This window comes from Erinaceus europaeus, chromosome 2, assembly GCF_950295315.1.
Source record: "Erinaceus europaeus chromosome 2, mEriEur2.1, whole genome shotgun sequence".
NCBI lineage: Eukaryota > Metazoa > Chordata > Mammalia > Eulipotyphla > Erinaceidae > Erinaceus > Erinaceus europaeus.
Window position 1 is genome coordinate 133,806,239 of NC_080163.1, and position 14,368 is coordinate 133,820,606.

The 14,368-nt window shown below is 39.1% G+C and overlaps 1 protein-coding gene across 1 annotated transcript in view; it reads right to left on the bottom strand.

The window, feature by feature from the left end:
• Window positions 1–14,368, bottom strand: part of HYDIN (HYDIN axonemal central pair apparatus protein) — a 477,232-nt gene that overhangs the window by 166,835 nt on the left and 296,029 nt on the right. The window lies entirely within an intron of this gene.

The window sequence follows — 14,368 nt, forward strand, 5'->3', positions numbered from 1 at the left end:
TTGCCCTTGTTGTTTTTATTGTTGTTGTAGTTATTATCGCTGTAGATGTCACTGTTGTTGGATAGGACAGAGAGAAATGGAGAGAGGAGGGGAAGACAGAGGGGGAGAGAAAGACACCTGCAGACCTACTTCATTGCCTGTGAAGCGACTCCCCTGCAGGTGGGGAGCTGGGGGCTTGAACTGGGATCCTTAAGCTGGTCTTTGCACTTTGCATCACGTGTGCTTAACCCACTGTGCTACTGCCTGACTCCCGAATATTCTCTTCTTATCCTCTCCCCACTTTTGGATGGGGTCATTTTTTGCTGTTGTTGATGAGTTTGGTAAGCTCTATGTATATTTTGCAAGGAAGACTAAAACAAAAATAAACCCATGGGATTCATCAAATTAAAAACTTCTGCACAGCAAAATAAACCACCACCCAAGCAAAGAGACTCCTTACAGAATGGGAGAAGATCTTTACATGCCATACATCAGATAAAAATCTAATAACCTATATATAGCTAATACTTTCTATCATGTGCTTTATTAAGTACTTTTTTTCTTTAGATAGAGACAGGTAGAAAGATAGATAGATAGATAGATAGATAGATACAGAGAGAGAGAATATGAAGGGGACCAGAGAGAGAGAGAGAGAGAGAGAGAGAGAGAGAGAGAGAAAGAGAGAATATGAAGGGGACCATAGCCTCAAAGATTCGTTCAATGCAGTGGAGGCTGGGCTTGAAATTGGGTTATGCACAAGGCAATCCAAGTGAGCTATTTTACTAGACCTATTAAGTGCTTTATAAGCACACTTTATTCAAATTTTTACAATAGCTGGATGAGGTAGTTACTATGAGGCATTCTCAACCCTCAGATAACAACACTAAGATTCAAAGAGCAAGTAAGAGAATGAACTATCTTAGTCTGGTTTCAAAGTACATACTCTCAACAACTTTGCTGGAAGTAACCCAAATAGTACTTGAGGATGACTTCTTCTCCTTCCTCTTCCCCTTTTCTTTCTTCTCTTTCCCCCTCTTCCCCTTCCCCTTCTTCTGCCACCAAGGTTATTTCTAGGGCTTTGAGTCTGTAAGATTGAACTTTTTATTTTAAAAATGAGAAGATTGGACTTTTTGTTTTTAATGATAGATGGTGAAATAAAGAGGGAGAGATAAAGAAGAGACAACATAGCACTGCTCCACTTATCATGAAGCTTCCCTTTACAAGTGCTCTCATGTGGTAGATGGGGAGATTTGAACCTGGATCCTTGTACATGGGTAAAGTGTGTGTCCTATCAAGGAGCTATCTCTTTGCCCCTTCTATGGCTGTTTTATGCCATGCCCAGAGCAGTAACTCATAAGGAAATTTTGCAAAATTAATGGGCTGGTGAAATAGCTCACTTGGATAGTGGATTTAAAAAAATTTCTTTATTTGAGGATTAATGGTTTACAGTCAACAGTAAAATAAAAACAGCTTGTACATGCATAACATTTCCATATAACAATACAACCCCTACTAGAGGTCCTCATTTTTTTAAATATACAACCTAGGCTTGAGTCTGGCCTCTACCATATTGAAGGAAGATTTGGTGCTGTGGTTTCTTTTACCCTCTCTGCCCTATCTGAAAGATATTAATAGTGGGTTGGACTTTCCAACAAAAGAAATGTATAATGTATTGTCTAGGACCTCTTTCTTTGTAAGAGAACAACCATATCTTATTTCTATTTAGGTAAGGAGAAGTAAGACACAGTTGATCTTGTCCTTGAAGTAATTTCCCAAAAGACTTTTGCTTTGAGATGATTTGTGGAATAATGTGTCCATAATCTACCTCCAGAGGGAGTTTTGTGAGAAATGGTCACTTCTATAAAAGCTCCAGAAGGTGTCCCTATTGCTACATGCTCTTAGAAAAACTGCCAAATAGGTAGGTGATGAAATTTCCCTTCAGAGTTCTTTAGAAACACTTTTAAAACATTATTTAAAAAATCCATTTATTTAAATGGCTAGTATTCAGTGGATGTATTATATATAGCTTAGGGGGGTTTTAATTAACATGAATATGTAGATAAATCAAATGAGCTCTTTTAAAGGATCAGATCACTAAATGAACCAAGTAGACATAGGCTTGGTTCAATTCAGATATGCACATATACTTTTTGCTGATTTCTTTAGAAGCCAGCTTGGCTCACACTGAACATTGAAAAGACTGATGCCCTCCACTGATACTGGTGACTTGACATAGGTCTTAAGAATGATAACCCCATAATAAGATAACTAGATTTCTCCTTTAATTTCATAAATGCAGGCCAGAAAGTTTTATAATGTTCAAAATTGAAAGGAAATATACCCCTCAGTCATATCTCTATGAGATAGTTTATATGGTATCTCAAGATATTGGAATAAACTGAAATAGCAGTAGGGTATGTGATCCCTAATGTGCTGATCTATTTTAAACTAAATATGGAGAGTGAAAAAGGCCCATTCTGTCAAAGACACCCTCAGAGACCTCGCTTTGAGTTACTTGCAGGCCTTCTGCAAAAGCTGGAGCTCATTTCTAAAAACTGGAAGTGAGTGATGGCTTATAAACCTTTCATTAATCTCAGAGAATAATCTGTGGGCCAGATAAATGAGCTGACCCAGGACAGCAGGAGCAGATTATAGATATCTAGGTGATGGATGCAACTGGATACCTAGGTGATGGATGTCCAAGGACGCTGCCAGGGGCATCAAAGAAGCAGAATGAGCACATCTGCTGGAGGCTGGCCTCACACTATTCTCTCTTCTTAGAGTCTTGGTGTTTATGAATAATATCATATTTACTATGAAGGTGACTTGACATAGGTTTTCATTTTATGGCTATTCTTAAACTATATACGTATGTTATATACATTTTCACGTGTATGATGCAATTTCACAAAAAAATGAGTATAAGTGTCAAGGAACATGTGGAATAAGAAAGAGTCTTGGGAGTCAGGTGGTAGCCCAGTAGGTTAAGCACATGTGGCGCAAAGCACAAAGACCGGTGTAAGGATTCCAGTTAGAGCTCCCGGCTCCCCACCTGCACTGGAGTTGCTTCAGAGGCGGTGAAGCAGGTCTGCAGGTGTCTACCTTTCTCTCCCCCTCTCTGTCTTCCCCTCCTCTCTCCATTTCTCTCTGTCCTATCCAACAATGACAACATCAGTAACAACAACAATAGTAACTATAACAACAACAATAAAAAAACAAGGGCAACAAAAGGGAAAATAAATGAACAAATAAATATAAAAAATAAAAAAAAAAGAGAGAGAGTCTCAACTGGAGTAATGACACTGTGACTACTCTTCCAGAGAGGCAGTTTCAGCTAAGCAAGGGGCCAGAAGGTAGCTTAAATTGGGTTTGGGAGAGAATGCAGTGAACAGTGTGTTGTGTATACAGAGCTAGTGCTTCATACAGCAAGAGGATTTAGAGAAGGGCTCTCTTAGACATAGAATGCTGTTGTTAAAATTGGGAGGCTCTAGCTGGCCAAGCTAGCTTCATGGGTGGGTAACAGAGACTCAAGGACATATGGCTGGGTAGGGAAGCTATATTTCTTTATTCAAGAACAACGATTCATAAACTAACCCAAACTAATCACCAAACAGAACTCTGTTGCCTCTTTCCCCCATGGCGGCGCCAAGCACTCTTGAACTCTGGAACTCTGGAACTCTCTCGGGGTTCCTTGGGGTGGGGACAAGTGGGCCCACAAAACTAGCAGGACTGAACCAATTTTCCTGGCAGGGGGAGAGCTAGAACAACCCAATGTAAAGCATACAACAGAATGCTACTTTTTTTTCTTTTTCTTTTTTAATATTTATTTATTTCCTTTTGTTGCCTTTGTTGTTTTATTGTTGTAGTTATTATTGTTGTTGTTAAAGATGTCATTGTTGTTGGAAAGGACAGAGAGAAATGGAGAGAGGGGGAGAGAAAGACACCTGCAGACCTGCTTCACTGCTTGTGAAGTGACTTCCCTGCAGATAGGGAGCCAGGGGCTTGAACCGGGATCCTTATGCTGGTCCTTGAGCTTTGCACCACCTGCACTTAACCTGCTGTGCTATTGCCAGACTCCCTAGAGTGCTACTTCTAAGGGTAGGGGTAGAGAGGGCTTAGAGATATTAAGACTGAGATCAAGTTACTGCTGGAGAGGCACATGGACAGAAAGTCAGGTCATTAATAGCAACAGATACCAAAAGGAAGGAAATTAGGGTGAAAGTGTCAGCTGGGAGGAAAGTAATGGTGTGGTCAGGGAAACCAGAGGGAAGGCAGCAATTCACCTCACAGGGTACTAGGGCCCAAGTGTGAGGGAGGTCTTAGTAAGATGACTAGAGCAACTGCAAGGGGGCTGGGAAGACAGCATAATGATTGTGCAAAAGACTTTCGTACCTGAATCTCTGAGGTCCCAGGTTTAGTCCCATGCAATATCATAAACCAGAGCTGAGCAATACTCTGGTCTCTCTTCTCTCTCTCCTTACCCCCACATTAAAATAAATAAATAAATAAATAAATAAATAAATAAATATGAAAAGAAAGGAGAAGGAATGCAAGGAAGAACCCAATCTGTGACATAAATGCAGACAGGCTAGCTGGCTGGGAGGAAGCACTGTAGCTGGGAGGCTTTCTCTTGGGAGTCTCCAGGGACCATCGCAACCCTGAGGGCGGATCCGAGGACATCCTTGAGTACAGCTCTCTTTGGATCAAAAGTACTTGGAGCTAGTTTTCATCTTTGAGAAATCCTTTAAAAAAGCTTCGGGGGGGGGGGGGTTCCCGGAAGATGGTGGACTGAGAAGCTGCTAGTGGCTGAGCTCTGACCACATCTCCTGGAAACTGTAGGATTTTCTGCCTTTAGCAGGCCAGCCAATAAGGGTCCTAGCGGTGACACCAAGGAGGTGACTATAACTTAATTTGGGTTAAGAATTAGAGTAGGGAAAAAATTTTTTTTTCTTCCTTTTAATTTTCAAGCATACCTCCTTCCCGGCCCCCGCCCCATAACCAGTCCCTGGGGACCAGCTCCTAGCAGGGGAGGGGAGCTCCTTTTCTTTACCGAATTCCTGCCCAACCAGGGAGTATCATTAATTCTAAGTCTATACACTTCTGAAACCTCTGGCCTTTTTTTCTGTTTCTAAGTAGCCAACCCCACCCCACCTCACCCCGCATAGCTAATTCAATAATTAAAAATAAATAGAAAAAAACCCCTTTCCTTTCACTGCCCTTTTATGACTATTCTTTTTCTTATCTTTTTCTTTTTTCTCTTTCTTTCTTTCTTTTCTTTTTCTCCTTCTTGTCATCCCTTCTTCCTTAATCCTACAGCTTCCAAAGTCACAGTCCCCAACCCCCACACCAACAAACAGTGTGCTTTTTTGAATTCACTGATACACATTTAGGAATTTCCTTTCACTGCTCTTTAATTACAGCTCTTTTTTCTTATCTTTTCCCTTTTCTCTCTCTTGTCTCTCTCTCTCTCTCTTTTTTGTAATCTTGTCATACACTTCTTCCTTCTTCTTTGCCTTTCTGAATTTTTGAATTATTTTGGGGAAGAAATCTGACTCAGAGTGGACTCTCTATGTATGTATCTCTTCTCTAGTTCCCTTTCCCCTCTTGTTACCCCTAGTATATACAGTGGATAGTAGATTTGCATAACTGTCTATTCTTGTTATCCTTTCTTTCTTTTCTCTCTCTTCACTGGGATTTGGTTACTATTTTTGCACGGATTGGAGAAATTGTTTGGCTAACTGGTAACGATTAAACTACTTCAATACTTGCTTCAGTTGCTACTGTAATTGCTGAGGTTGGTGAGTGCAATTGTCATAAAGGTATTTAGTACAGTGTTACTTGTACTCAAGACACAACAACTGAGGAACAACAGAGCATAAAAAAAGGAAACACATAAATCAAAAAAATGGGTAGATCAAAAACAAATAAAAATGCTACTCCAATGAATGAAGACAAGAGCCCAGAAGAAACTACAAATCAGCCAGAAGTAACCATAGATAAGAAAAGTATGCAAGCAATAATAAACTTATTAATCACAGAAATGAAAACAACATTGGAGGAAAGGAATGGCAGTATTAGGGAAACAACAGTTGAGACCCCCAAGGAAAATACGGATTATCTTGAGGCAATTAGAGAACTGAAAGCTGAAATAGCTGAAATGAAGAGAGAAGCTGAGGCAAGGGAAAGCAGACTAACAGAAGCAGAAAACAGAATTAGTCAGACAGAGGATGAGTTAGAGAAAATGAAGAAAGAGGTGAAAGAGCTTAAAAAGAGATTGAGAGACACTGAAAACAACAACAGAGACATATGGGATGATCTCAAAAGAAGTAACATTCATATAATTGGCCTGCCAGAGGAAGAAAGAGAAGGGGGGGGGGAGCAAACATTCTAGAGGAAATAATAGAAGAAAACTTCCCAGACCAGAATAACAGAAAGGACATCAAGATTCAAGATGCCCAGAGAGTCCCAAACAGAATCAACCCAGACCTGAAGACACCAAGACACAACATAGTCACAATGAGAAGAAGTAAGGATAAAGAAAGGATCCTAAAGGCTGCAAGAGAGAAACAAAAACTCACATACAACAGAAAACCCATAAGATTATCTGCAGACTTCTCCACTCAACTGAAGGGAGTGGCAAGATATCTATCGAGCCCTGAATGAAAAAGGGTTTCAACCAAGGATAATATATCCTGCTAGACTTTCATTCTAATTAGATGGAGGGATCAAAACCTTCTTAGATAAACAACAGTTAAACGAGGGAACCATCACCAAGCCGGCCCTGAAAGAGGTTCTGAGAGACCTCTTATAAACAAGAACATCACTATAATACTTGCAATATATCAGAGCAAACAATTTTTTTGAACAATGGCACTACAATACATTAAATCCATAATATCAATAAATGTCAATGGCTTAAACTCACCCATCAAAAGGCACAGGGTGGGGGGATGGATCAGAAAACATAACCCAACCATATGCTGCTTGCAAGAAACCCATCTGTCACAACAAGATAAACACAGACTTAAAGTGAAAGGATGGAAAACTATCATACAGGCTAACAGACCACAAAAAAGGGCAGGAACCGCCATTCTCATCTCAGACACAATAGACCAATATCTCTGATGAGCATAAATGCCAAAATATTAAACAAGATCTTGGCCAACCGGATACAGCAACATATCAAAAAGATTGTTCAGCATGACCAAGTGGGATTCATCCCAGGAATGCAAGGTTGGTTCAACATCCATAAGTCAATCAATGTCATTCACCACATCAATAAAAGCAAAGCCAAAAACCACATGATTATCTCAATAGATGAAGAGAAAGCCTTTGACAAAATCCAACACCCATTCATACTCAAAACTCTACAAAAAAATGGGAATATATGGGAAATTGCTCAAGATAGTGGAGTCTATATATAGCAAACCTATATACAGGCAACATCATACTCAATGGACAGAAGCTGAAAGCATTCCCCCTCAGATAGGGGACTAGACAGGGCTGTCCACTGTCACCTTTACTCTTCAACATAGTAGTGGAAGTTCTTGCCATAGCAATCAGGCAAGAAAAAGAAATCAAAGGAATACAGATTGGAAGGGAGAAAGCCAAGCTCTCGCTATTTGCAGATGATATGATAGTATACATAGTAAGACCTAAAGAATCCAGCAGAAAATTACTGGAAGTTATTAGGCAATATAGCAAGGTATCAGGCTACAAAATCAATGTACAAAAGTCAGTGGCATTTCTTTATGCAAACACTAAATCTGAAGAAGAAGACATCCAGAAATCACTCCCATTTACTGTTTCAGCAAAATCAATCAAATAAAGTTGACCAAAGTGAAAGACTTGTATGCTGAAAACTATGAGTAGCTACTCAAGGAAATAGAAACTGATACCAAGAAATGGAAAGATATCCCATGCTCATGGATTGGAAGAATAAATATCATCAAAATGAATATTCTCCCCAGAGCCATATACAAATTTAATGCAATACCCATCCAAGTTCCACCAAGCTTCTTTAAGAGAATAGAATAAACACTACAATCATTTATCTGGAACCTGAAGACACCTAGAATTGCCAAAACCATGTTGAGGAAAAGAAACAGAAATGGAGGCATCACACTCCCAGACCTTAAACTATATTATAAAGCCATCATCATCAAAACAGCATGGTACTGGAACAAAAATAGGCACACAGACCAGTGGAACATAATTGAAAGCCCAGAAATAAATCCCAACACCTATGGGCATCTAATCTTTGATAAGGGTGCCCAAAGGATTAAATGGAAAAAGGAGGCTCTCTTCAATAAATGGTGCTGGGAAAACTGGGTTGAAACATGCAGAAGAATGAAATTGAACCACTTTATCTCACCAGAAACAAAAATCAACTCCAAATGGATCAAAGACCTAGATGTCAGACCAGAAACAATCAAATACTTAGAGGAAAACATTGGTAAAACACTTTCCCACCTACACCTCAAGGACATCTTTGATGAATTAAACCCAATTGCAAGGAAGACTAAAGCAGAAACAAACCAATGGGACTACATCAAATTGAAAAGCTTCTGCACATCCAAAGAAACTATTAAACAAACAGAGAGACCCCTCAGAGAATGGGAGAAGATCTTCAAATGCCATACATCAGACAAGAAACTAATCACCAAAATATATAAAGAGCTCAGCAAACTTAGCACCAAAAAAGCAAATGACCCCATCCAAAAATGGGCAGAGGATATTAACAAAACATTCACTACAGAGGAGATCCAAAAGGCTAACAAACATATGGAAAGCAGCTCCAGGTCACTGATTGTCAGAGAAATGCAAATTAAGACAACATTGAGATACCACCTCACTCCTGTAAGAATGGCATACATCAAAAAGGACAGCAGCAACAAATGATGGAGAGGCTGTGGGGACAGAGGAACCCTTTTGCACTGCTCTTAGGAATGTAAATTGGTCCAGCCTCTGTGGAGAGCAGTCTGGAAAACTCTCAGAAGGCTAGACATGGACCTTCCATATGATCCAGTAATTCCTCTCCTGGGGTTATACCCCAAGGACTCCATAACACCCAACCAAAAAGAGGTGTGTACTCCTATGTTCATAGCAGCACAATTCATAATAGCTAAAACCTGGAAGCAACCTACGTGCCCAACAACAAATGAGTGGCTGAGAAAGCTGTGGTATATATACACAATGGAATACTATACAGCTATTAAGAACAATGAACCCACCTTCTCTGACCCATCTTGGACAGAGCTAGAAGGAATTATGTGAAGTGAGCTAAGTCAGAAAGATAAAGATGAGTATGGGATGATCCCACTCATCAACAGAAGTTGAGTAAGAAGATATGAAAGGGAAACTAAAAGCAGGACCTGATCAAATTATAAGTAGGGCACCAAAGTAAAAACCCTGTGGTGAGGGGTAGACATGCAGCTTCCTGGGCCAGTGGGGGGTGCGAGTGGGTGGGAGGGATGGGTCACAGTCTTTTGGTGGTGGGAATGGTGTTTATATACACTCCTAGCAAAATGTAGACATATAAATCAGTAGTTGATTAATATGAGAGGGGGAAAATCAATTGTATGTCTCAAAGTTTTTCAAAACACAAACTGAATCGTTTTAATATATCGGCTGTGTATTTGATATGTGGGCTCTCTCAAAAGCCTAGACCAAATAGATTAGAAGCATCTAATAGCACAGCTATATACAAGATACTGGATAATGTACAGCAAACCCTAACAAAAGGACTTTTCAAAGTTAACCCAATTACCAAATAATGTGATGATAACATTAACTATCGATTGTCTTTTTGAACCCTAAGACAGCGGGAACCTCACATCTCCACTATAGAGCCTCTACTTCCCCCAGTCCTGGAACCCTTGGATAGGGCCCACTTTCCCATATGCGTCTCCCAATCCATACCAAATAATATTGCATCTGCCGATCACAACCTAACCAACGCAACGATTGCCACCTCAACATGCTTCACCTCAGACTGTGTCCAGAGACTTCACGAGTGGAATGACAACCCTTCAGTTTCATTACTCGTGTGAGACCTTTCCTTTTATAGTACACTCTAATTTCATCTCAGGTGGTTCACTTTCTAACAAAGTCCCATAACCTAGATATGCACCAGTTTCTGTGAGAGAGAGCTTATGTTCACACGTATCCATAAACTACTGCAAAATATATACCTGAAAGCAGAAGTACACTAGAGTTTGCAGTGAGTACCTCCCTAACACTTCCTCTCCACTATTCCAAACTTTGGGTCCATGATTGCTCAACAATTTATTTGGCTTTGTATGTTAACTCTCTTTTCAATCACCAGGTTCCAGATGCCACCAGGATTCTGGCCAGGCTTCCCTGGTTTGAAGACCCCACCAATGTGTCCTGGAGCTCAGCTTCCCCAGAGACACACCCTACTAGGGAGAGACTGACTGGGAGTATGGACTGACCAGTCAACGCCCATGTTCAGCGGGGAAGCAATTAAAGAAGCCAGACCTTCCACCTTCTTCAACCCTCAATGACCCTGGGTCCATGCTGCCAGAGGGATAGAGAATGGGAAAGCTATCAGGGGAGGGGGTGGGTTATGGAGATTGGGTGGTGGGAATTGTGTGGAGTTGTACCCCTCCTACCTTATGGTTTTGTTAAGTAATCCTTTCTTAAAAAAATAAATAATTAAAAAGAAAAAAAATCAAAATAAAACTATGACTTTGAATTCCAGAGGTAGGGATATAGAGTAGCAGAAGCTGTGTCTCTCTCCTCTCCCTGGTCAACTAGAATAACAAAGATCACCTGAGAACACAATAATACAAGACTTGGAATACTTTCGAACCCACCAAATCAAGGGTTAGGAGTGAGTAACTAAGCTAAAAAATCTAGGCATAGTCAAAAAGCCCACAGGCTGCTATAGCCTGTAGGGAAAGTAAAGAAAAAAGACGTTTTAACAGCCACCATGCTTCACCTCAAAGATTGAGACAACATTGAAACAACTGTTAATTTCCGTAACTGTGAACTCTTTAAGTAACTTGTTTAGACACAAGTCAACCCAGGCAAGTGTGATTGGTGGATTGAATAGTACTAAGATAGGGACCTCATAACACACCATATCCACTGGTTAAACCTAGAAGAAACACTTGAGAAATGAACCAGGCTAAAAGCCCAGATAAAATCCCCCCAAAGGTAGAAGCACATAAGAATGAGGACAAGATCCAAACACTAACTGAGGTATTAGTCACAGGAGTGAGGAAAGAGTTTTAAAGTGAGATCATCAGAAATGGGGAAACAGCAAATGAGACTCTGAAAGAAAACACTAACTATCTCAAGACAATTAGAGAGCTGAAAGATGAAATAATTGAGCTAAGAGCACAGCTAGCTGAACAAGCTAATACAGTATCAGAACAGGGTAACAAAATAGTTGAGCTACAAAAAACAACAGAGGGGAGAGAGAATAGAATAAGTGAGGCAGAAAACAGAATTAGCAAGATCGAGGATGAATTAGAGAAAACAAAGAATATATCGCAAAAAAGAGATGAAGAGATACCAAAAACAACAACAGAGTCATAGGATGACTTCAAAAGAAGTGATATATGCATTATGGGTTTACCAGAAGAAGAAAGAGAGGAAGGGGAAGAAAGCATTCTACAGGACATAACAGCTAGAACTTCCCTACTCTAGATAAGTTAAAAGACACAAAGGTTCAAGAAGCTCAGAAGGTCCCAAAGAGAATTAACCCAATCTTAAAGACTCCAAGAAACATCATATTTAGAATGAAAAGGAATAAGGATAAAAAAAGGATCACTGACAGATGCAAAAGAAAAACAAAGACTCACCTATAGAGGTAAACCCATAAGGATAGCAGCAGACTTGTACACACAAACACTACAGGCCAGAAGAGAACGGCAAGATATATATCGAGTGCTCAGTGAGAAAGGCTTTCAACCAAGACTACTGTATCATGCTAGACTGCCTTTCAGACTAGATGGAGGCATAAAAACCTTCTCAGACAAGCAACATTTGATGGAATCAACTATCACTAAGCCTGCCCTATAAGAAGTTCTGAAAGGTCTCACAAACAATCACATCATCATAAACATACCATATATCAGAAAACTCTAAAATTTTAGAATAATGGCATTAAAATTTCTTCATTCTATAATATTAATAAATGTCAATGGCCTGAATTCACCTATAAAAGGTACACAGTAGGAAGATGGATCAAAAAACACAACCAAATGTGTCTTCAGGAATCCCACCTAACTCAGCAAGACAAACACAAACTCAAAGTGAAAGAATGGAAAACTACCATACAAGCCAATGGCCCACAAAATAGGGCAGGAACAGCTATTCTCAATCTGACATAAGAGACCTTAAAATAAATAAAATTTAAAAAGATAGGGATGGACATTACTTAATGCTCAGAGGATCAGCCAATCAAGAGGACTTAACAATTATTAACATCTATACACCCAATGAGAGGCCAATACATCAAACATATACTGAAAGGGCTACAGCAATAAATAAACAGCAACACAGTAATAGTAGGAGATTTCAACACTCGTTGGGTGTTAGGCCAGAAAGTATAAAATACGTAGAGGAAAATACTGGCTGAACTCTTTTCAATCTTATTATTAAAGACATCTTCAATGAAATGAATCCAATTACCAAAAAAAAAAAAAAAAGGTGAACAATAAACACAAAGCAGAACTGGGTCTAGTTTATTGCACCAAAGTTCAATATTAGGGGGGGAGGCATTCAGGTCCTGGAACATGATGGCAGAGGAGGACCTAGAGGGGCACTGAATTGTTATGTGGAAAACTTGAGAAATGTGAACAGCGGTAGATGGCATAATAGTTATGCAAAGAGACTCTGGTTCCTGAGGCTCCAAAGTCTCAGATTCAGGGTGAGTTCACCTTCTTTACCCCATCTTGGATGGAGCTTGAAGAAATCATGTTAAGTGAGATAAGTCAGAAACAAAAGGATGAAAATGGGATGATCTCACTCATAGACAGAGGTTGAAAAATAAGATCAGAGGAGAAAACACAGAGCAGAACTTGGACTGGAGTTGGTGTATTGCACCCAAGTAAAACACTCTGGGGTGGTGGTGGCAGGGGAGAGTTCAGGTCCTGGAACACGATGGCAGAGGAGGACCTTAGTGGGAGTTGTATTGTTATGTGGAAATGTTATGCATGTACAAACTATTGTATATTACTGTTGATTATAAACCATTAATCACCCAACAAAAAATTAAAAATAAACAGACAAAAAATTAAAACCTGTGATTTCTACTTTTATAGTTAAAAGCACACTAAATGCTATCCCAGCTGATACACTTAATAGGCACTCTGGTCTCGCTATGAAAATCCTGTGCTTAACCTACTGAGCCACTCCTTAGCTGCCATTTATAGCTTTAATCCATATGGAATCAATGTTTTATATAGTGTGGGCTCAGGAATCCATGTTTGATTTTTTTTTTTCTAGAAGAAACTGATTGTCCTTAGGTCATTTATTGAGTAGACTATCCCTTCTTTATATTTTCACATACATGTTCAACTCTGTTTTTTTTCCACACATGTATAGATGTATTTCTGGGTTCTACCCTGTTTCATTTGTCTGTTTCCTATTGTGTACTAAAGCCATACTTTCAAATTATTACATCTGTACTGTAAGGTAAGAAATACCTCCTATAGGTTGGAGGAGTTTGGCTAGTCTCATCCTCTTGCTCTCATTTTCATTAAACTCTTTCACTACTTCTAGTAAATTGCCTGTTAGTTATTTTGAATTTTATAACATGAAAAGTTTTATTTATTCCATTACAAATCTAGTCTCCTTATTTTCATATCTTTTGATACTTTAATAAATTGCTGAATAGAAAAGGAACTCATCATATTTCTAATTTTAAAGGAAATGATTTAACATTTCAAAGTTTTCTCAAGTTATCCATGGTTGGGTTAGAAAATTTTCCATTAACAGTTGTTTAGTTTCATTTACTATTTTTTTCTATTGAAATGATCATATGATTTTTCTTCTTTCATGTGGTAAATCAAATTATTAGATTTTCTAATGTGAAACCAATCTTGCATCAAATTAAGCTGGTCATGATGTCCTATCCTTTTTTTCTTTGTTGGATTAAGTTTGCTAATATTCTGGTGAATATTTAGCATTTTATGTTTTGGAATTAATGAGAATGGGCTGATATGTTTGTATCTCTGACCTTGCTTAATGGGTTTTGGTCTGAAGATTAAATTAGTTTCACAAGCTGAGTTGGGTAATACTTCTTTTCCATTTTTCTCTGAAAAGAGTTTATGTAAATTTGGAATTATTTGCTCCTTGAGTGCATGGAAGAACTTAGTGTAACTATTACATTAAGAATGATTAAATTTCTTCAACA